The sequence below is a fragment of the Oryctolagus cuniculus genome, chromosome 4 (genome assembly GCF_964237555.1).
Source record: "Oryctolagus cuniculus chromosome 4, mOryCun1.1, whole genome shotgun sequence".
Taxonomy (NCBI): domain Eukaryota; kingdom Metazoa; phylum Chordata; class Mammalia; order Lagomorpha; family Leporidae; genus Oryctolagus; species Oryctolagus cuniculus.
This window is the reverse complement of record NC_091435.1, coordinates 158,872,635-158,897,396: the sequence shown is the minus strand read 5'-3', so window position 1 is coordinate 158,897,396 and position 24,762 is coordinate 158,872,635. Positions and strand designations below refer to the sequence as shown.

Here is a 24,762-nt window from a genome sequence, read left to right as displayed (position 1 = left end):
AAGGCAATCCTGAGTAAGAAAAGCTGAGCTGGAGGAGTCACAATACCTGACTTCAAAACACACTATGAAGCTATGGTAGTTAAACAGCGTGGTAATGGCATAGAAACCAATACACAGATCAATGGAACAGAACAGAAAGCCGAGAAATTAATTCATGTAAATATAGTCAACTGATTTTTGACAAAAGTTCTCAGAGCATACAGTGGAGTAACTATAATCTCTTTAACAAATGGTGCTGGCAAAACCTTATTTATATATGTAGAAGAATGAAGTCAGATCTTTACCTCTCACCGTATGCAAAAATCAACTCAGAGTGCATCAAAGACCTAAATTTAAGACCTAAAACATGGCCGGTGCCGCAGCTCACTAGGCTAATCCTCTGCCTGCAGCACCGGCACCCCGGGTTCTAGTCCCAGTCAGGGCGCCGGATTCTGTCCCGGTTGCCCCTCTTCCAGTCCAGCTCTCTGCTGTGGCCAGGGAGTGCAGTGGAGGATGGCCCAAGTCCTTGGGCCCTGCATCCCATGGGAGACCAGGAGAAGCACCTGGCTCCTGCCTTCGGATCAGCACAGCACACGGGCCGCAGCGCGCCGGCTGTGACGGCCACTTAGGGGGTGAACCAACGAAAAAGGAAGACCTTTCTCTCTGTCTCTCTTTCTCACTGTCTGACTCTGTCAAAAAAAATAACATAAAATAAAAGACCTGAAACTATGAAGTTGCTGGAAGAAAATGTAAGCGAAATACTCCTGGACGTTGGTGTAAAGGATGGCTTCTTGGACAAGACCCCAAAGCACAGTCAATAAACGCAAAACTAAACATATAGGACTATATCAATCTCAGAAGCTTTTGTACAGCAAATGAAACGATCAATAGAGTTAAGAGACATTCAACAGAATGGGAAAAATATTTACAAACCACCTATCTGACAAAGATTAATATCCTGAATATATCAGCAACTCAACAATAGAAAAACAACCAATCCAGTTGAGAAATGGGCAAAGGATTTCAGTAAATAGTTCTCGACGGATAAAATAGAAATGACAAGCAAATATGTGAAGAAATGCTCAACTCAACATCACCAGCCATCAGGGAAAATGCAAATTAAAACCACAAGGAGATATCACCACACCCCTGTCAGAATGGCTAAAATCCAAAACACAGAGAGTAACAAATGCTAATGAGGATGTGGACAAAGGGGAACACTTATGCACTGTTGGTGGGAATGTAAATTAGTGCAGCCACTGTGGAAAACAATGTGGAGATTTGTTAAAAAACTAGAAATAGACTTGCTATATTATCCAGCAATCCCATTACTGGGTATATACCCGGAAGACTTGAACACAGTGAGTCGAAGAGATACCTGCACCAGCATGTTCATAGCAGCACTGCTCACAACAACCAAAATCTGGAACTGACCGAGGTGTCCATCTTCATATTCAGCGAAATAAGCTGGCCTCAGAAAGACAAATACCACATGTTCTCTCTTCTATGTGGGAGCTAAAATTTAAAAAACAAAAAAGAGAAGAAAGAAAACAAAGAAAGAAATGTCTGTGTGCATCAGTATTACTGCAAACACAGTTTTGTAAAACTTTGCTTTATAACTTTGTTAAACCAGTGGTTAAGAATGTTATACTACTATAGTTGTAATGATCTTTCATTACTTTAAAATGTACTGTATATGAGTGAAATAATAATTTTTTTCATTCAATTATTGTTTATAACCATTGTCTATATTCCCATTAAACTAAGGTCCTTTTGCTTTTAACTTGTTAAATTTCTTTTTGGTAAAGTATTAAGCCTTTTTATTATAATGTAATTTTAAAATATGTTATCTCAAAAAGTAAAAAATAAAAGAGTGGGAGTGAGGGAAAAAGGAAGGAAGGGAATATCATTATGTTCTTAGAATTTATCTACAAAGCATATTGAATCTGTTAAAAACTAATTAAAAATTAAAATAAAAAATGCCTTAAAAAGAGAAACCTCATCCATTTCTTTTCATCATTAATTGAATTTGTAGAGCAGTTTAATGGCTTTGAAGCCACTTCCGGGAGTGAAATCAGAGCTAGCAGTGTGGCCTGTTGGATCCTAGAAGTGGAGCAGTGGTTGTATTACTGCTCTGCTCCCAGAACCTGTGCTTAACTGCTAAATGTACACGTGGTGACGTGTTTACGAAACCGAGCAGAGAGGGAAAACAAACTGACCTGAAAATCAACTTATGAAACTTACCACTACTAACATTTACATTTAAAATTCCTAAAAAAAATCTGATATAATTTGCATCTTTGAATTTACTCTTAAGTAGTTTGTCAGTCTACGGACTCCTGGTGAGTTTTTTAAAAAATTATTTCTTTGAGATGAAGGCAGGAACATAATCGGGGTCTCAACCAGGGACCCAACCACTTGAGCCATCAGCACTGCCTCCCTGGGCCTACTTCAGTAGGAAGTTGGAGTCAGGAATCGCAGCTGGTTATCAAACCCTCACACGCTGAGATGGTAGGCAGGCCCTGGAGACGTCTTTTGTTTCTATTGATTGATATGCTTTTTTAAACGTACTAATGAAGTCTACTGTTTGACTCCCTACGCCGTCTGATGTTTCAATGTAAATGCAGAAGTGGAAGGGCAATGCTTCTGTTAGGTGACTGAATGCCTTATTTAAAAAATGCTTTATGTACACATATTTATTTCTGGATATAACTTATGTATTTAAATATGCTTTAGATGCGTTAATGATGTATCTTAACTCTATTGTTCAGGAAGACGGTATACAAACATCCTGTATTTGCTCACTCAAAAAACGATCTCTAATTCTTACTGGGATGAGGCTTACCTAAACAAACATATGAACAAAGAAATAAATGCTAGCTTAAACAACGATTGGCGTTTTGACCCTGTTCTGGCATCATAACAGAATCAATGATGAGTTTTTTTGTGTATATCAGTGACTCATGAAAAATTATGAGACACTCAAGCTTAAGACACTTAGGAGAAATGTGAGTTTATCCTCAGGTTCTCTCAAACTTTGATTTAAGAAATAAAATTTCTTGTTATGCTTATTTCTGGTATCATAGAAGAACTCCACTCCATAAAGTAGTGTATAGTACTTGCAGTTGGCAGAAACTCGAGGAGACAAAAATCTTTTCAACAAAACCCCTGCATGAATGTGTCTTTAACCATTCTGTGCCTTAAAAAGGCACTACCATTGTTCATTGGATGCTGCAGGACTCAGGCTTCTTTCAGACTGTTGGCTTTGAACTATCAACCCTGGCCCTGCATCCTGAACCCTTGGTTCACCCTCCAATGGCCGCTGCGGCGGGCGCACTGCGCTGATCCGATGGCAGGAGCCAGGTACTTATTATCCTGGTCTCCCATGGGGTGCAGGGCCCAAACACTTGGGCCATCTTCCACTGCACTCCCTGGCCACAGCAGAGAGCTGGCCTGGAAGATGGGCAACTGGGACAGAATCTGGCGCCCTGACCGGGACTAGAACCCGGTGTGCCGGCGCCACAAGGCAGAGGATTAGCCTGTTGAGCCGCGGCGCCGGCCGGCATTGCCACTTCTGAGTGCCCCTTCACACAGTTAGGTGTTTAAGGACTACATAGAAAGAGACAAATCATGTGTTTTTTAAAACTAGCTAAAAGTGCTGTGCGTGCCTCTAACATGATTTCCCTAGCATTTGGAGATGGTCTTGGAAAATAAGACAAGATGGACGATCACTGAAACTATTTGTTTTCCTGTGGCAAGAGTTCACATTACCTTTCATTCCACCTTTGTAGAAAAGCCAAACAGAAAAATCCAAGTCAAAGCAATGTGATATGGCAGCCTCATGTCTGTTGTAGCTCCTAGACAGCCCCACAAAGCTAGTGCTAGAGATACAAAGTCACCTTATTGGACTCTAATTCTAGTCTTGACCATGGACTCTTCCCGTTCATCTTCTGTTTCTACAGGAAGGTCGTTAAAAAGTTCATGGTGACGCCCTTCTGAAAAATACAGCAGCACAGCACAGCCGTAGCAACAATGTCCCTTTGGACCACAGGAATTGGTGAGTCCAGTCCGATCTCCTGTGCGTGTTTTCTCTTCCTACAGTGACTGGTCTCCACTAGTCTGCTTTGTCATCTCCTATTTTGCCCCAAACCTACCTCAGACATCTTCGTTGTGAAATCTTTCACTCTCTCCTTCGTGTCGATCCTACTTGATGATGTAACTTTATATTTCTCATATTGATTTATAATATTTACTGACTTAGGCCCGCACCACGGCTCAATAGGCTAATCCTCCGCCTGCGGCGCTGGCACCCCAGGTTCTAGTCCTGGTCGGGGCGCTGGATTCTGTCCCGGTTGCTCCTCTTCCAGGCCAGCTCTCTGCTGTGGCCCGGGAAGGCAGTGGAGGATGGCACAAGTGCTTGGGCCCTGCACCCGCATGGGAGACCAGGAGGAAGCACCTGGCTCCTGCCTTCGGATTGGCCCAGCGCACCGGCTGCAGCGGCCGTTTGGGGGGTGAACCAACGGAAGGAAGACCTTTCTCTCTGTCTCTCTCTCTCACTGTCTAATTCTGCCTGTCAAAAAAATAATATTTACTGACTCTTACTTTTAGTGTCTTGAGGGTAAAGCCCTGAACTCTTTGAGATATGTACATATGAGATATGTGTGTATACACATACCACACACACACACACACACATATATATAAAGAGAGAGACAGACAGACAGACACTTCCATCTGATAGTCATTCCCCAAATGCTTGCCTCAGCCAGGGCTGGGTCAGGCCAAAGCTGAAGGCTGGAACTCAGTCTGAGTCTCCCATATGCATGTGAGGGACCCCAATAATTGAGCAATCACCTGCAGCTTCCTGGGGTACACTTTAGCAGGAAGCTAGACTGATATGGAATGTGGGTATCTCAAGCAGGTCTTCTTTTAATTTATTTATTTGACAGGTCGAGTTATAGACAGAGAGAGAAAGAGACAGAGAGAAAGGTCGTCCTTCCGTTGGTTTACCCCCCAAATGGCTGCTACTGCCGGAACTCTGCCGATTGGAAGCCAGGAGCCAGGTGCTTCTCCTGGTCTCCCATGCGGGTGCAGGGCCCAAGCACTTGGGCCATCCTCCACTGCCCTCCTGGGCCACAGCAGAGAGCTGTACGGAAGAGGAGCAACCGGGACTATAACCCAGCGCCCATATGGGATGCCGGTGCCGCAGGATTAACCAAGTGAGCCACGGCGCTGGCCCTCAAGCAGGTCTTAATAGCCATGCCAAGTGCCCATCCAAAGCCCTGAACCCTTGTGTGACCACTGAATCTGAATGATCATGAAATGAATGAATGATGTGGAGAAGTAACAAAAAGCCCCAGCAGTTGATTGGAAATAGAAAGGCATAATACGGCCATCAGACTCTATGACACAAATTGTTCCGTCTTCCCTTAAAAATATTGACTGCAGTCTCAGGAAGCTTGGACTGCACCCAGCTCTGATGTCTGAGAGCAAATTTGACAGTCTCAATAACATCCCTCATTCCTGCTGGGTAAAGGACATGAATTCAGTGCATGTCTCTGTGAAACGAATACATTTTTATTTGGTTTGTCATTTATCAACCTCTGAATAACTTGTTACAGGTCGAGTGATGGAGTCATGAGGACGGATTTCCTTGAGACCAGCTGGCTGGCTGCCCAGGTGGCCTTTCTCTGGAGTGTCGTCATCCCAGAATTGCTGCCCTAAAGCAGGTCTGCTTCTTTGCCTTCCATAACCTTGATGTTCCATTCAGAGCAGAAGTGGTCTTGTCACCAAACCCACAAGACCGATGCATGTCAGTCAAGATCCCCATCTACTGATTTACTCTGAGAGAACTGACAAGCAGATGAGAAAATCATATTAGCTGGAGAGTGTGTTCTATTTTAGGGAAAAAAATGTGTAGCAAAGCTATGTTTAAACCAGAAGTTGTTTTGTTGTTCCAGTAGAGGGGACAAGTGTCACTGAGCCGTGAGAGGGTCGTGCCCAACCCCCTGCAGGCAGAGTGGCTGTTTGTGGTCAGAGGCTGTGGGACTTTCCTGGAAGGAGTCCAATGAAAAAAAAATCCTTGTTTTTTTTTTTTTTTTTTTTTTTTTTGACTTCCTTCTTACAAGATCCCCTTGCTGTTGGTTCCTACTATTAACAGGATTTCTTCAGAGAGGGCAGAATAAATGGTCAGCTCTAAGCTTTTCCTGTTACACTTTTCTTACTAGAATTAACCCAGTAGGATTTCCACTGTGTTCCTCCTGGACATCTTGATTGGACTTGAGTATTTCCGGATCCCTGCAGCTCCATGTTCTCTTGAATTAATTTCTACAGTTAGCTAATCTCACATGTTATGTAATAACTATTACTACTTTCATTCTTGGAACTGACAACATTGTGGGTTTTTGAGGGGCTCAGGCCTTTGCTCCTAATTTTGGCAACAGTTTTGGGCCATGTGGTCCATGGCTGTACTTCCCACAAATACTTTCTGATAATCATCTCTTCAGCAGTGCTTTTCAGATCTTGTGTCCCTATGCATTTAGTGTGCATAAAGTCCAATTACTGATTCTCACCAGCACCTTAAACAATAAAATAGAAACAATGAAATGAATGGCATATTGTAGGAAAACTATTGTTTAGACGCATATTTGGTTGTGTTGTAAAAAATTTTTTTATTTGACAGGTAGAGGTATAGATAGAGAGACAGAGAGAAAGGTCTTCCTCCTGCTGGTTCACTCTCAAAATGGCCACTACGGCCGGCACTGCCCCGATCTGAAGCCAGGAGCCAGGTGCTTCTTCCTGGTCTCTCACACAGGTGCAGGGGCCAAGGACTTGGGCCATCCTCTACTGCCTTCCCGGGCCACAGCAGAGAGCTGGACTGGAAGAGGATCAACCGGGACAGAACCCAGTGCCCATATGGGATGCCGGCATTGCAGGCGGAGGATTAACCAAGTGAGCCATCAGCCCCTGTAAAATTTTTTTTTTACTCTAGGACATGCTTTAATGTATTTGAAAACCACTTCCAAACTATATTTTTTGTGTAAAAGGTGTTAGAAATTTTGTTTCATTGAAACCTTGGCCATGAAGAGTCCTTCTTTTGGTAGGCCTGCAGAAATGTCTCATGTTGGAAAAGTATGTGACAGGACCCATGGTTAAAAAATCAATGTGGGGCCCAGTGTTGTGGCATAGTGGGTGAAAAAATCTCCCTGCGTGTAATAGGGGCACCAGTCCATGTCCCAGCTGTTCCACTTCCAATCCAGCTCCCTGCTAATACACCTGGGAAAAGTAACAGAAGATGGCCCAAGTGTTTGTGCCCCTGCCACCCACCTGGGAGACTTGGAAAGAACTCTTGGCTTCTGGCTTCGGCCTGACCCAGCCCTGGCTGTTGTGGCCATCTGGGGAGTGAACCAGTGGATGGAAGATCTCTCTCTCTCTCTTTTTTAAGAAAGATTTATTTATTTTATTTGAGAGGTAGAGTTACAGACAGTGTGAGGGAGAGACAGAGAGAAAGGTCTTCCTTCCATTGGTTCACTCTCCAAATGGCCGCAACGGCTGGAACTGTGCCGATTTGAAGCCAGGAGCCAGGTGCTTCTTCCCGGTCTCCAATGCTGGTACAGGGGCCCAAGGACTTGGGCCATCTTCTACTGCTTTCCCAGGACACAGCAGAGAGCTGGATTGGAAGTGAAACAACCAAGACTAGAACCAGCGCCCATATGGGATGTTGGTGCTGCTAGCGGAGGATTAACCTACTGTGCCACGGCGCCGGCCCCAGATCTCTCTCTTCCTTCTCTCTCTCTCCCTCTCTCTCTTCTTCTTTCTCTGACTTTCAAATAAAATCAACTAAATCTTCAAAAAACAACAATAAAAAATCAATGCAAGCAAGGCATGTGAAGCCAGATATGAGAAGAGAAATCAGCTGGGAGAAGAAATAGCAGAATTGTGTACCCTGGCCAGTGACTGCTTCCCTATTGCTCAAGTTTTTCTTTGATTCTGGAGCTCAGTTTCCTAACTGTCAGAGTAGGGCAGTACAGAATGCACCAGATTCCATATTAGATAGGAAATCAGTATGCTCTGTTCAGAATTAGCCAGTCAGAATAAAGAAAGAAATTTTTATTTGAAATTTTAATTTTCTTAGCAAATTTCTTCCACACCCAGAAAATGTAGCATATATGTGGGTACTCAAAGATAAGTGATGACAGATTCTTAGGGAACACTAATATATTTCATTTCTTCCCCTGTAGGATCCAGTTTATTTCCTGCAGCTAATGTGACCATAGGTAAGTGGTACTGAGTACCAGAAAATGTCAAGTTGCATTTCTCATCTTCTGTCTGTCTGCCCGCTTGCTCATTCATTTGTCAGTTCATCCTTCCACCCATCTATCCATCCACTCCTTGTTGAGTACCTACACATGTACTCTGGACAAGTACTTTGCTCTCATGTTGTGTCTTTGTCAGGAAATCTCAGATTGGAAGGAAATTTAAAAGTTATTTGAAGTCAATCTTCTTTTTTAAGAAAAAGATTTATTTATTTGAAAGAGTTATGGGCGGGGAGGGAGAGCAGGAGAGCAAGAGAGCAAGTGTGCTTCCGTCCACTGTTTCACTCCCAAGATGGCCACAAGGCCAGCACTGGGCCAGGCTGAAGCCAGCAGCCAAGTCTCCCACATGGAGGGCAGGGGTGTAAGCACTCGGGCCATCCTCTGCTATTTTTCCCAGGCCATTATTAGGGAGATGGATTGGAAGTGGAATAGCCGTAACTCAAACTGGCATCCATGTGGGATGCCTGGTTGCAAGTGGTGGCCTTCCCTGCTCTGCCACAGCACCGACCCTTGATGTCATTCTTATCAGATGAATATATATTCTCTGTAGATCTACTGGCAGGTGATAATTCAGGCTCTGTGATCATGGGAACACACTCCTCTGTAAGGTTCTTCTTTGTCGTAAACTGAAACCTGATCTGAAACCTGATTTCCTTTAACTTCATTTAATCCTCATCTAGTCAAGGATACTGAAGAGCATCCACTGCCTGCTTCCCTATCCCAGTTTCTTTTTTTAAAAAAGATTTATTTTATTTATTTGAAAGAGTTACATAGCGAGGTAGAGCGAGAGAGCGAGAGAGAGAGAGAGAGAGAGTCTTCCATCCACTGTTTACATCCGTTGGTTCACTCCCCAAATGACTGCAATGGCTACAGCTGAGCTGATCTGAAGCCAGGAGCCAGGAGCTTCTTCCAGGTCTCCCACACAGGTACAGGGGCCAGAGGACTTGGATCATCTTTTACTGCTTTCCCAGGCCATAGTAGAGAGCTGGATCAGAAGTGGAGCATCCAGACTCGAACTGGCACCCATATGGGATGCCGGTGCTGCAGGCCTTGGCTTTAACCCTCTGTGCCACAGCACTGGCCCCGCATCGCAGTTTCTTAGGCAGTTCCTCAACTGACTGGTTTCTCAGTCTGTCCTAAGCCAGCCAAGGCACACTAGAATTTGCATTTCCAACAGATGAGATCAAGATCATGTCTATGTCTGGTAGGTCTAATATGTGTCCCCATTCCAAACTATACCATTGCAACCCCTGCTCTGGGGCACAGCCCTTATGCATTTGCCTTTCGCTGCTTTTGGGTGATCACTTCGGGGTCTTACTTAACTAGGGTCTTGCAAATCTTCCAGTCTTGGGGCTGGCATTGTGGTGTAGTTGGTAAAGCCACCGCCTGCAGCAACGGCATCCTATATGGGTGCCTGTTCGAGTCCTGGCTGCTCAGCTTCTGATCCAGCTCCCTGCTAATGGCCTAGGAAAAGCAGCGGATGATGGCCCAAGTGCTTGGGCCCCTGCACCCATGTGGGAGACCCTGATGAGGCTCCTGGCTCTTGGCTTTGGCCTGGCCCAGCCCTGGCTGTTGCCATTTGGGAAGTGAACCATCAGATGGAAGATCTCCATCTGCGCCACAGCACCGGCCCCTGGTATCCCAGTTTCGTAGGCATGTCCCTCCCTCTCTGTAACTCTGACTTTCCGATAAATAAATAAATCTTAAAAAAATCTTCCAGTCTTTTCTTGCTCCTTTGACAACATGATGCCTACATATGCCAGTAGATGGAACTCTTGGGAATTGATGCTGTTTGAAATAAGCTAATCATGTATCCTTTTGAACATTCTAATATGAATTCTTGGCTTATGTCCTTGAGGCCAATTCTAATGCCAGATGAACTCTCTTCTGGGTCTCTCTGCTTGATCTTATTTTTGGGATTATAGCCTGCTTCTTAATGAAATTCTCCAAGTTATGCCTGTGAGTTCTGATTCTGTGCCTTGCTCCTAGTTCTAACCCATGGGGCCATGCATTTGATAATTCTTCATATAGTCAATGATGTGTTACAGCTGTCTCTTGCTGCATAACAAACCACTTCAACACTTACGTCTTAAAACAATACCTTATTTGCTAATTATTTTGTACAAAGCCCAGGGGTGAAAACTCATTTTTGAGGTTGCTTAATGAAATAATGATTTACATACAAGTGGCTCACAACATAGCTGGCAAGTTGAAGTTACCTGTTGGCAGGGAATTCAGCATGGTCTGTTGGCTGTGCTACTCCATCCTGCCACATATGAGTTCCTTTTAACATGGTAGGTTCCAAGAGAGTGGAAAAAGAAGTTCCTTTTTTTTTTTTTTTTAAGATTTTATTTATTTAAGAGGTAGAGTTAAAAACAGTGAGAGGGAGAGACAGAGAGAAAGGTCCTCCCTCCGTTGGTCCACTCCCCAGATGGCCGCAACGGCTGGAGCTGCGCAGATTCGAAGCCAGGAGCCAGGAGCCTCCTCCAGGTCTCTCACACGGGTGCAGGGGTCCAAGGACTCAGGCCATCCTCCACTGCTATCCCAGTCCACAGCAGAGAGCCGGATAGGAAGAGGAGCAGCCGGGACTAGAACTGACACCCACATGGGATGCCGGCGCCGCAGGCGGAGGATCAACCTACTGCGCCACGGCGCCAGCCCCGAAACAGAAGTTCTTAAAGACTAGGCTTGGAACTGGCACAATATCTCTTTCACTTCATTCCCCTGGTCAAAGTGGACACAAAATTCAGTCCAGATTCAATGGAAAATATTATACTTTTGGGAGATATCCAATTTACTGATGGAGAGAAGTGACAAAGATTTTGCAGCCATCTATTTCCTGTATTCCTTGTGTTAGCTCTCCAACTTCTCGGCAGGTTTCTAATCAATCCAAGTCTTGTCAATGAGTTTATAAACACCGTTTATTTATAAAAAGTAATTATGGTGATGGCTGGAATCAAGATAGATGCTGATGATGACTAAGAAGTGACCATGTTTTAACCATCTCCTATATTGGAAGCACATTGATTCTAATCTTCTCCCCCCGAACATCCCACCAAGAATTTAATGCATTATTTTAAAAATATAAGCTTATGGAGAATAGAACATAATTTTCACCTCCTTCAGTAATGCTTGTCTCTCTTGATTCAACACAAGGTCATCTTAGCATCTTTTAGGGTTATGCTTCATTGATTGACTTATCTCCGTGTTGGTTAGACTCTAAGTCTGTTTTTTCTAATGTCCTGCACATTTGGAAAACTAAATTTTAGACTCCGTTTGGCTATTTAATAGATGTACTTGGCAAGTTTAACCTTCTTACATGTAAATTCCCCCCGCCCCAGTCTATAAAGATAACTTAGATCCTCATCTTTTGTCCAAGACACTGATGTTCAGTTGAAACAAAATTGGTGGTTGAGCACTTAGGTGTTTCAGACAAATAACTGATTTGAAGGTTGAACAAGCTAAATTCGACTGCAGTGATCTGCCGCTAGGAATGTAGGGTGGCACAGGAATCTTCACCAGCCCTGTGACTGTCCTTGCACCAGGCTCTGCCATAGCTCTTCACTGGATGCGACAGAAGATCATGAAGTCTCCGTGCAAACATTCTGCAGAGGCTCACGCACTGGCATGCACTGCGTTTCTCAGATGTTGCAATTCAGCAGCGCTGGGGAAGAAGGAAAGTCTTCCAGACCAGCATGACATTTTCATAATGACAGTATACTGTGTCCTAATCAGCCCCAGGTCATTTTTGAGATCCTTTCTGACTTTTACAAAGGAACGACTTGCACCCATTTAACGTACACAATGTGATGAATATTGCCAGGATCCTGTAGAGATCCCTGAAACCACTGGTGTGGTGTAGACACGGAACATTTCCTTCATTCTCCCGGGTTGCCTGTTAGATCCAGTCCTTCCTTCCATGCCTGTGCTCAAGCAGCCGCTGGCCTCCGCACCATCCCCAGAGTTAGCTGCGTTTTCTCCTAGTGGAGTTGTGCAGCAGGTCCTCCTGGTGCTGGGCTTCCTTGCCTCAGGACAGTGACTGGAGATCCACGCGTGTCGCTGCTCCACGAGGACTGTGTTCTGCGTCCTTTGAGTGCTACTCTATTGTGGGGCTGCAACGCGTTTCCTCTGACCATTTCCCTGTCAGGGAGTGTTTGTTTCTAGTGTCTGGTTATTATGAAAAGAGCCCACTATAAATATTCACACATACATCTTGCTATGGCTTTGTGTTCTCTTTGGTAGCTGGATCACTTCGTTTTTGTTTTTCCCTTTACCCAGACTCTTCCTGCCTGAAATTAACACCAGCCTCACCATTCTGTAGTTACTGAAACAAACCCAACTTATGCCTCATTTGGAATATAGCAGTGAGAGTTTTCCACCCCCAGCCTTCTGTGTATCTTGATATTTTTCAAACATTTTCCGTTTACAAGTTCTTTCAATTTTTGGAACCTAATTTATCCTTTTAGAGAATTTATTGTTTTTTAGCTAGCAGATATGTGTGTGTGTATGTATGTGTGTGTGTATTTTATTTATTTAAAAGCCAGAGTTACAGAGAGAGAGAGAGAGAGAGAGAGAGACAGAGACAGAGAGACAGAGTGATCCTCCATCTGCTGATTCACTCCCCAAATGGCCGCAATGGCCGGGCTGGACAAGGCTGAAGCCAGGAGCCAGGAGTTTCATCTGAGTCTCCCACATGGGTGCTGGGGCCCAAGGATTTGGGCCATCCTCTGCTGCTTTCCCGGTTGCATTAGCAGGGAACTAGATGGGAAGTGGAGCAGCCTGGACTTGAACCATCACTCATATGGGATGCTGGCACTGCAGGAAGCAGCTTAACCCATTGTGCCAGAACACTGGCTCTAAGCTAGCAGGTTTCAAGTATAAATATTATTGAACATTTAAAATGTGTGTCTGATTTCCTATTACAGTCATACAAGAGAACATACAAGAAAAATACTATTTAAAATTATTTTTTTGTTTTAATTTTATTTGAAAAGGAAGAGAGAGAGAGAGAGAGAGAGAGAGATACATATCTTTTATCCCCTGGTTCATTCCCCAGATGTCCAGAAGAGCCAGGGTTGGGCCAGCCCAGAGAGAGGATTTTGGAACTCCATCTGAGCCTCTCATGTGGGTGGCAAGAACTCAACTACTTGAGCCATCACCTGCTGCCTCCCAGAGTATGAATTCACAGAAATTGAAAGTTGAGCTAGCTGTACTAATGCACCTGAGAAAGCAGTGGAAGATAGTCTGAGTCTCTGGGCCTCTGAATCCATGTGGGAGACCCAGATGTAGCTCCTGGCTCCTGGACTGGCCCAGCCCTGGTCATTGCAGCCATTTGGGGAGTGAACCAGCAGGTGGAAGATCTCTTTCTGTTTTTTCTCTCTCTGTAACTCTGCCTTTCAAATAAAATAAATAAGTATTAAAAAAAAAAAAAAAAAGAAATGGAGCTCAGACTCAAATCCAGGCACTCCGACTTGGGATTTGACTGTTCCCAGTGATGTCTTAACCGCTGCATTAAATGCCTATGAACAGTACTATTTTATTATAAAAAGATTTAATTATTTGAAAAGCAAAGTTACAAAGAGAAAGGAACACACACACACACACACACAGAGGGAGAGAGAGAGAGAGAGAGTGCACTTCCATCTGCTGGTTCACTCCCCAAATGGCTGCAATGTTTGGGGCTGGGCCAGGCCAAAGCCAGGAGACTAGAACTTCAGCAGGGTCTCCTACATGGGTGCAGGATCCCAAGGTCTTGGGTCGTCTTCTGTGCTTCTCCAGGCACATTAGCAGGAATCTGGATTGGAAGCAGAGCAGCCAGAAATCAAACCAGTGCTCAAATGGGATGCTGGTGTTGCAGGTGGTGGTAGCCCTGCTATGCCACAATGCTGGCCCTGAAAATTTTTTTCCTTTTTTTTTTTTTTTTTGACAGGCAGAGTGGACAGTGAGAGAGAGAGAGACAGAGAGAAAGGTCTTCCTTTGCCATTGGTTCACCCTCCAATGGCCGCCGCGGCCGGCGCACTGCGCTGATCCGATGGCAGGAGCCAGGAGCCAGGTGCTTTTCCTGGTCTCCCATGGGGTGCAGGGCCCAAGCACCTGGGCCATCCTCCACTGCACTCCCTGGCCCCAGCAGAGAGCTGGCCTGGAAGAGGGGCAACCGGGACAGAATCCGGCGCCCTGACCGGGACTAGAACCCGGTGTGCCGGCGATGCTAGGCGAGGATTAGCCTAGTGAGCCGCGGCACCGGCTCCTGAATTTTATTTTTAACAAATGAAGAAATAGAAGCAGAGAGAGATGAAGTAAGTTGCCTGAATTCTGACATCTGGGGAGATAAGTTTTGCAGCTATGTGTATCTGAAGCCAGAATTCAAATCATTCATGATGTAAGATAGTGATGATTGTGATAAGAGAACTGGGCGTACTATGTGTTCAGTGTTTATGAAAAGGCGAAATTACTGTGGGTAAGGAAAATTAGGACCCTCCTTGCCAAGGAGGTGATAGCTAAAGTGGGTCTTGTAAGCTGGCCTGAATTGGGCATGTGAAAATTTCAGATGGAGAGGCAGCATGTGCGAAGTCCCAGTGGCTGGAATGGGGGATCCACCCAGCTGCCTCAGAGCAGAGCTCTTTGGACCTGACAGGAGGTCAAGGACAAGGTAGCCCTGAGAGGAGCTGCAACAGAGGGCAGCCCATGGTCAGACGAACACCGCATTTGGAATAGCAGGTTAGGGAGCTGGCCCTCTGTTGCTGTATGAATGAGATGAGATGGCTTAGGCTTTGCTTTTTTTTTTTTTTTTTTTTTTTTTTTTTTTTTTTTGACAGGCAGAGTGGACAGTGAGAGAGAGAGAGAGACAGAGAGAAAGGTCTTCCTTTGCCGTTGGTTCACCCTCCAATGGCCGCTGCGGCCGGCACACCGCGCTAATCAGATGGCAGGAGCCAGGTGCTTCTCCTGGTCTCCCATGGGGTGCAGGGCCCAAGTACTTGGGCCATCCTCCACTGCACTCCCGGGCCCCAGCAGAGAGCTGGCCTGGAAGAGGGGCAACCAGGACAGAATCCGGCGCCTGGACGGGGACTAGAACCCGGTGTGCCGGTGCCGCAAGGTGGAGGATTAGCCTAGTGAGCCGCGGCGCTGGCAGACTTTGCTTTTAAAATTGGAAGGGTGGCTTTAACAGGGGAAGACAGTAAATGAGGAAAACTGGTTAGGAATCTGGAGAATTTAATAAAATTGCAAGAGCATCGTGTCGGCAGGACAAGGTTTGTACTGGAAGAGTCAACTAAACTGCTGCGTATTAGAGATGCAAATGACCTTTGTTTCATCTCCTGTTTTTGGCTCATCTCGTAACTGCTCTTCCACATTGATATAAATTACCTTTAAGTACTTAATTGCATTTATACCAATTGGTATTTTTCCAATTTATAAACAGAGAGCTCTCAAATTAAGCCATTTGCATGCAGAAGAAATTAAAATGTAAATTAATTGAAATTATCTATTTATTTAACTCATTAAGTTTGCTGCTTATTATCCTTACTTGAGTGACACTGGGCTAGTGACTTTTCCAAGTGACATCTCTTTTTGCTCATATTTAGTAGACTTCATAATGTTTTATAGTTGTGTAAGTATTTAAGAAAGGGGATTGACTTCATAAAGTTTAAGTCTAAAATTGATGTGCTTACAGAACACCCACATAGATTTTTATTGATGTATAATGAAGATGTATGTCTTAATGTACAGATCTTCAATGTAGAGTTGGTGAGTTTGACAGGTATATACATGCATCTAGTGTCACTCCAACAAGATAGAGAACATCTTGACACTCCAGAGAGTATTTTCCAGACCTTCCCAGATTATCCCTGCCCCTCTCTGTTTTGTGTAACCTTAGATTGATCTTGACTGCTCTAGGATTGCACAGAAATGCAATCACGCAGTACAGACGGTTTTGGGTCTGTCTACTTTCACTGAACTCGTTTAGAGAGTCTTTAGGATTTCGTATTGCTTATCAGGGTTCTGCTGTATGCATTTGCCACCATTCTGTGGATTCAGTTTGATTTCAGTTTGGGTCCATCGTCAGTAGAGTTGTTGCGAGCACTGGTGTAGGTCAAAGTTGTGGACGTGTGCTTCCATTTCTTACACAAGCACCTGAGAGTGATGCAGGATAACGTGGCAGGTGTGTGTTTAACTTTGTAAATCACTGCCAAGCTGTTTTCCGAAGTGTGTATATTTTAAAATGTACTTGAGGCTTGTGTGGCTCTGCACTTGTTTGCATAAAGCGTACTCCTCTAAGACCTGATTAGGGATGCAATATTAATATCAGACTTAACAATGGTATTTCCTGTGACCACGGGAACTTTGTGATTACTGACAACTAGCTTAAGCCGTCGATGCCACTTCCTCCATAATTATGCTATAAATTAGGGGTGACCCCTGAGTCTTTTCTAGTAAGAGCTCAGTATCTGGAAGTTGAACATGAAACCCCCGAAGGTGCTCTTAAGTGTTGCCTCAAGGAAAAACATGCTGTAATGTCACATACGTGAATAATTTTAAGGAGCCTCTAGGCCTGGCAGCAGAATTAAATGCTTAACAATAATTCAAAAATGGCTCACAGAAACTTAAAAATGTGAATCATTTAGTGCAGCTGAAATTATGCTCCTGACATACATGTGTGACACACGAGAGCGCTTACCTGGGAATTTATTGCCAGCTTCTAAGCAAACAAAGCCTGACCTACATTTGACTAAAGTCAGCTGTCTTTGGTTAATCCTATGGGCTTCTTTTTATTAATGTCACAATTGCTAATGTGGTATAACATTGTCATTACTGAATAGCACAGCGGGATGAGCTGCAGCTGTTACTTCTCTTTCTGAACCTACTGAGTCATTAAATGTGAGTTTGGTGGGAATACAAGTTGTAAAGATTATTCAAATTCTGATTGAGAAATAGGACTACTGGGAAATTGTAGGTATATAAAGTAAAACTTTGAATCAAGGTTTTTTTTTTTTCTTGGTGAGGCATGAATGTTCAAAATTGTTCCTTTTATTCATTTGGAAGCTAAAGTCAAGGAAACAGAGGTGAATATAAGAAAACAAAAACAGTAAATGCTAAGTCTTTCTTATCAGAAAGTGATATATTGTCACTAGAAAAATATTAGGAAGATAATTTTCCTTCAAAAGATCAGAACAGTTTAAGAATCCTGGCATTAGTTTAAGGAGGCTGTGTCTTGTTTTGACAAGCCAGAGAATAACTGATTTCTCTCTAAGGAAAATTGTGCCGCATGGTTTGTAGCTGTCTGTTTGCAGAAGTTTCTCTCTTCTTTTAGAATATGGTCACCGTTAGTGTTTTATAAAGGGTACAACCCCCAGGTCTCTGACTCAACCATGATACCTTGGAGTGTCTTGAAGGTTTTTTGGTGTTTGAGAGTTTTATGAAGATATTCAGCATTTACTGGACATCACATAACTACTAGCCCAAGTAGACCCAAGTTCTTTAATAAATTGTACTGCACTCCTTTCCGTGGTGTCAGATATTTTTGAAGCTGAGTTCTTGATAATTGTTGTGATGAGTGACAATTACTGCAGTAATAGCACTGTGTAAAGAGAAATAAGCCAACTTGGCTCCACAGTTTGAAAAGTAGTACATGGCTGGCACCGCGGCTCACTAGGCTCACTCGGCTAATCCTCTGCCTGTGGCGCCGGCACCCAGGGTTCTAGCCCCAGTTGGGGCGCCGGTTCTGTCCCAGTTGCTCCTCTTCCAGTCCAGCTCTCTGCTGTGTCCCGGGAGGGCAGTGGAGGATAGCCCAAGTGCTTGGGCCCTGCACCCGCACAGGAGACCAGGAGGAAGCACCTGGCTCCTGGCTTCCACCAGCTATAGCAGCCATTTGGGGGGTGAACCAACGGAAGGAAGACCTTTCTCTCTGTCTCTCTCTCTCACTGTCTAACTCCACCTGTCACACACACAAAAAAAAAAAGTACAGTGCCTGCTGGAAGCACACATCCTAGTAAGTGTAGCTATTTAAGGATGAAATAAAAAAGATATTTTTATGTGTATTATTTTTTTCCCAAATGAGTACTAAGTGGTTAGGGCAAAATAAAAATCCCATGAAGTTGTGCGACCCTACTTTGTAATGAAGAGTGATTGGGTATTTCGTTTGGACTAGAGATGCTGTGAGAAGACTGAGGAATTAGGGCCTCTGTGGAGTGATTTTGCAGACTCCTGCAAAGAATCATTTATACTAATTTCTGGTGTTTATCAAATTATTATTATTTTTTTTTAGCTGGGAGCAACAGAGTTCAGGGATTGGAGTTTCTGAAGCTCTTCTCTTCTAAATGACGTTTTGGAAGTCAGCCTTTGGTGATGGTGTTGGATCCTTGAGTCCAAGCAAACCTTTCAGTATGAAATGGCCAAACTCTCCTTTCACATACCACGGACTTGGAGGTCCCTGGCTACTTGAACTGCTTGCTCCCCCTGCTCCACTCGGCGTGTGGTCTGTGGATCCACAGCTCGTTAGACAGAGTCTCAGTCCCCTTTGCCCCAGACCTCAGAATCAGAATCTGCATTGCCACAGCACTCCAGGTGATGCTGAATTCTCAGAAACACTGCTTTGGCACTCACGTCCCACCTCAGCCTTCTGAGACAGAATCCCCCATTTCCTGTGAAAGTGTCCCTAAAAAATTAATTTGTTAATACATCTGAAAGACAGGTGTGTGGGGGGTGGGGGGAGGAGGAAGGAGGGGAAGGGGAGAGGAAGAGGGCTTATCCCCGTATGTCTCTAACAGTTGAAGCTGAAGCTGGTCTAGAACTCCACCCAGGTCTCCCACGTGAGTGGCAGAGATCCAAGCACTTGAGTCACCATCTGCTGCCCCCTGGGGTGTGCATTAGCAGAAAGCTGCATGGGAAGCAGTGTAGCCAGGATACAAAGGAGGAGCTCTGACACAGGATGTGGGCATCTCCAGCAGGGTGTAGCACTGCTGGGCCGAACGCCTGAACCTGAGTATGTCCTTAAAAATCACTTTCCCTGTGCCCTGTCTGTTTTGGGGCCTTACTGTCCACAGTGAAACTACACCTTCTTAATGAATTAATGAATTGGTTAGTTAAAACGTGCTATTGTTTTTCAGGTAACCTAGGAATTTTGGAAGAAGTTTCATTAATGACTGAACCCAAGGTTTTCAGAACATCTGTTCTAGACTGAATTTGTGGCCGCTCCCATATTCTTGTGTTGGAACCCTAACCCCTAGTGTGATGATGGGTGGCTTTGAAAGGTAATTAGAGATCAATGATATGGGGCTGTTACGGTGATTTAGCAAAGATACCAGGGAGAACCCAACCATCTCCACCCCCTACAGAGAAACAAAGAATAGTCATCTAAGCACCTAGTGAGGTGGTAGCTGCCAATTGGCCACGAGAGAGAGTCCCAGAATGAAACCTACTTTGCTGACACTTCATCTTGAACTTCAAACTGTGAGCTGTAAGACATAAGTTCCTGTTGTTTGAGCCAGCCAGTAAATGCCATTTAGTTATGGCATTCTGAACTGAGTAAGGCCTTGACTATAATCTGGCTTTCTTGAGCGTCCCTCCATGTCCCACCCAATAGTTCTGTGACCTAGAAACCTGTGTGTGTGTGTTTATTTAATAGGGAGAGAGGGGGAGAGGAGAGAATGGGGGAGAGAGCGAGAGAGTGAGAAAGAGAGAGAAAGAAAAAGAAAGAGAAAGAAAGAGAAAGAGAGAAAGAAAGAAAGGAAGAGAGAAAGAAAGAGAAAGAGAGAAAGAAAGAAAAAAGGAAGAGAGAAAGAAAGGAAGCAAAAGAAAGAAAGAAATCTCCCACTTGCTGGTTCACTCTCCAAGTGTCTGCAATAGCCAAGGCTGGGTAATCCAGGGCTCCTGTGTGGGTGATTGGGGCCCAAAGTTCTTGAACCATCACTTGCTGCCTTCCAGGGAATACATTATCAAGAAGCTAGAATTTGGAGTGGAATTAGGACTTAAACCCAGGTACTTCAGTCTGGCATGCGGGCTCCAAATGGAGTCTCAGCCACTACACTGAGCACCCACTCCCAGAAATCTGTTTATATGCAGCTCGCCCAGTGGGAATTATGATCAGAATGCCACCTCCTGTTTCCTACTGTTAACCTGATTTTAAGCAGCTCCTGGAGACTTCCAAACCAGGCTGAGGGCCTCACTGACCCCTGATTCCCTTCCAAAGAGGCTCCCATGCAGCATCTGATTCACGATGTTCAGGCTGTGTTCTTCACAAACCCTCTGGATGGATGGTTCTGATAATTTGGTAATTTTGGAAAAATTTTTCTAACCCAAGGAATAAAATTAATGGAAGTTTCGATGCTTGTTGTGGCCAGGCAGGGAGATCTTGGTGGGCCTCTATATTCAGGACATCTCCCTGCTGAGATGGTTTGGGGGAAACCTGTCCAGTTTTGCAGGCTCTTCTGGCTGCCCTTACGTTGTTCCTGCCTCTCTTCCTGGTGACCAGAGCTATTCTCAGCCACCTGCACCCAACTGTGCTCTTGGAGTGTGGGTCTTTTAGAAGGAATTTGGTAAGATAAGTCCCATGGATGTTTACAGGACGAGTTATAACAAAATGCAGTCTTCTTCCCATGCAACCTGCAGTTCAATATAGAGCAATTCTCTAGGACAGTGTGTGTGTGGGTGTTTGTGGAGGGGGGAGATTGATGGAGGATAATAATTTTAAGACAAGAGAACATTCTTCATGTCTCTCTTATCTTTCTTAAGAGATCATCCAACCTACAAACCTAGATAAGTTGGTTCCTACTTTTTACTGTTGCTTCCAATCATGGTGAGTTCTGAAAAAGAAGAAAAAAAATCTCAGTAGAAGTATCTAAAAACCCATGCAAAGACAATTTTCTAAATGCATGGATTTTGAAAGACCCTGATGTTGAATTGTTATTTTCGTCTGGTAAATGTCATCAATGTTTCTCAGTGTATCAACTCGCCTTGCTGTTTCTGTGTCCTGTAGCTTTGGCTTTAGGCTCACTGCACATCCCCAAATGGGTTTCTCTGGTGTGGAGGCAAAGCACAGATGAGGGCATGGGAAATGGGCTCACAGGGGGTTCAGAGGGGAAAGGGCCTCTTTACAGCTGCAAAGATGAAGGCTCAGGGAAGAGTGACTGCTCTTGATAGCACCTGGACACACAGAACTTGGATCTTCTGGTTACAGATATGTTGGGCCGAGTAATGACATGATAATAGCAAACATTTTTTGAATTCTTATCATCGGAGTTCTAGGAAGCCATGCTATCTTGGTATTCACAACATGTAAGAGGTAGATTCTGTTACCATCTTCATTTTACAGAAGGGATAAGGAGAACTAGAGGACACTAACGTAGACCCAGTGTCTTCTATTTGCTGACTACTGGATTCTTCTGCCTGCTGCTAGTTTCTTGTCTCTCTTCAGTATTTGTCCTGTGGTCACAGGCCAGATAATTAGAGCATTTATCTTCCTCATGAACTTGATGTTACACTTTGTTACTAGAGAGGTTGAGGGGAAATGGCAGGAGAATGGGCTTTTCTTCCTTGTCCCGGGTGCAGTAGTTACTTCTGCTCCTGCTATGATCAGTCAGCTGCGCACGTGAGGCGGGGTGTTTGGTGGTGCTCTCCCCTTGCCATGTACCAGGGTAGACAATCTCTTAGCAACTTTGCAGCCCCTGCCTGGTCCAGAGACCACCTTATCCTGACAAGGACATTACATGCTCCTGGCCTGGTTCCTGCACATACCTGATACCTCCCCTGTGTCCCCTGACCATCCTCAGCTGGCTTCTGCCCAGGTTTGCTTCTCATGTCTCTCCTTACGTGTACACCATGTGCTCTATGCCATACACCTGCAGTGGTATCCCACTTCTCCCTGCAGACCTACTTGCCATCCACGGCTCACCTGTGCCCCGAGGAGCTGGTCCTGCTCGCCCAACGACTCTGGACCAGCCCTGGTATGGCAACCCAGAAGACTTCTGCACCATCCAATAAGCTGCAAGCATACCTTTGGTGAGATCTGAACCTCAGCCTTGGGGAATGTCATCTTCCCTTGGTCCAAGGTATCTTTGAATTTTCTTCACATGTTTAAAATTTATTTATTTATTTAATTTTATTTCTTTGAAAGACAGAGAATGGGTGAGCACTCCCCTCCTCTGGGTCACTCTGCAACTGCCTGCAATTGCTGAAGTTAGGATAAGGCTGGCTAGTGTGCAAGCTGGGATCTGGGAACTCAATCCTGGTCTCCCACGTGGGTGGCAGGAACCCAATCACTTGAGCTAGCACTCACTGCCTCCCAGGGTCTGCATTAACTGGACGCTGGAGTTAGGGGGCAGAGGCAGGTATTGAACTTGGGCACTCTGATGTGGAATGGACGACTCTCACCCAGTATTTTAACTGCTAGCCCAAGCACCTGGCCCCTTTACATTTTATAGTTATTCTCATGCCAGAGCTTAATAATTCTTCATGTTAAACTTCTATTTACTATGTGGGTTTTCTCCTGATTCCCTGATTCAAGCCAGACTGATACAATCCCCCTCTTCCACAAAACCTCGCCAATTGCTTTCTTTATGACATATTTATACAAAGGTTTTTTTGTTTGTTTGTTTGATATCAGTGTTTTCTTTAGCCTATGTGTCTGACCTCAGAGAGTGGGCACAACAATTTCTTTTTTTTTCTTAAGATTTATTTATTTATTTGAAAGAGTTACACAGAGAGGGAAGGAGAGACAGAGAGAGAGAGAGAGAGAGAGAGAGATTTTCCATCTGCTGGTTCACTCCCCAATTGGCTGCAACAGACAGAGCTGCACGGATCCAAAGCAGGAGCCAAGAGCTTCTTCTGGGTCTCCCATGCGGGTGCAGGGGCAAAGGACTTGGGCCATCTTCCACTGCTTTCCCAGGTCACAGCCTTCTTTAACAGAGAGGAAAGATGTTAATATGGCTGTAAAAGTAGCACGTGAAGAGGGAGGGCAAAATGTCAGTGTGGCCAGGGCCACGCGCTGACTTTATCATTAACTCACCTCATAAACTTTGTGGAACTCGCTGCTCCTGTCTACTCATATAACTTGAGACCATCAGACTGCAAAGTCCCTGATGTCTCTTTTACCTCTAAATGGGATGTAATTTAATGGAATACATTCAAAGAGCAGACACAGGATTTGTGCAACTAAAAGCAATTTTAATCAGAAAGCATTCTGAATTTGATGTTTTAAAAGGATAATCTTTAGTTAAATGATAGGAGATCATGAAGTGCTGACTCCGTAACGAGTGCTTTGCATTTTCTGGGCAAGTGACAGAGCCAGCCCTGCCGGCAGCCCTGATGTCCGACTCTTCTCTGGCGACTGGTGGCTATAGACGGCTGTTGCTAGGGATCCAATGGGTAAAGAGCAGATCATCAGATCTCACGTTTGGGCATTTTTCAGAGGCTATAAAGAGAAGCTGGGAAATGAACTCCTCAATTGATGTCATGAGTGAAAAGGAAAACATCCAGAACCTTTGTATATTTGTTTCCTAGAATGGAGTCGTTAAAGGTCTGGGACAACAGGGATATTTATAATTATTTTAAGATATTTATATTATGGAAGGTGTCAAGTGGAGTTTCCAATAGAATGTTCTTATTCTGTCTATGATGGATTAGTACTATAACTGAGAAAATAGGTTTCAGAGTGAGTTTGCCTTGGCTAGAAGTCAAGTTCCAGCATTTAAGAGCTGTGAAAACTATGGAAGTTTACTTAAACTCTATGAGATTTACATTTAGAGGTCTGCAATAATAAGGGTAGTAATACTGTTATGTATATGATAGAATTAAGATAAGTGATACACAAGGGAACTTCAAAAAGTTCATGGAAAATGGAATGTAAGGTAAGTGTATTTTGGTACAATGATGAAAAAAATCACTTCCCAAATTTTTTCATAATATACATTCCATGAACTTTTTGAACATTTATTGTATTCAAGGATTTTAATTTTTTTTGCACCAAAATTTATGTTTTAATTCCATTGCCCATGGACTTTTTGAAGTAGCCTGATATGCCATGTATTGCTGCAGTGTCTGGCAAAGAGAAAGCATTCAATAAAAGTAAAGACACTGTTATAATCATTAGAGCAAATATCTCTGGAAAACAATATGGGGGGCCAGATGGTGAAAGGATTTGTGCAAGCCTTGGATTCACAACTTACTGTGTATCCTGTAGTTAGTCCATTACAATCTTGAAAACCTGAGTTTTTTTTTTTTTTTTTTTTTTTTTGTAGAATTGAAATCAGTTTGGCTGTGTTGAGTAAGACACAGAAAGAAGGCAGAAGCCAGGTGGCACAATAGCACGTCTTGTCCGCAGGAGTTTCAGCTGACTTTCCCACTGGGCTCTGCTTCTCTGCCTCCTCTGCCACCATCTCAGTCCAGGAGGGGAATGGCCTCTGCCCTGGGGTCCTGCTTCTACTCCTGACCCTTTCCCAGCCCTTTGCCACTTAACTTCCGGAACCTCTCCCCTGCT

General features: G+C 44.2%; 1 long non-coding RNA gene across 1 annotated transcript; it reads left to right on the top strand.

Annotated features, from left to right (window-relative positions):
• The first annotated feature begins 3,914 nt into the window (after positions 1-3,914).
• On the top strand, positions 3,915-22,330 carry LOC127493918 (uncharacterized). Its single transcript, XR_011388221.1, has 4 exons — positions 3,915-4,036; positions 5,601-5,708; positions 8,220-8,255; positions 22,156-22,330. It is a non-coding gene; the product is annotated as an uncharacterized lncRNA (long non-coding RNA).
• The last annotated feature ends 2,432 nt before the right edge of the window (positions 22,331-24,762 follow it).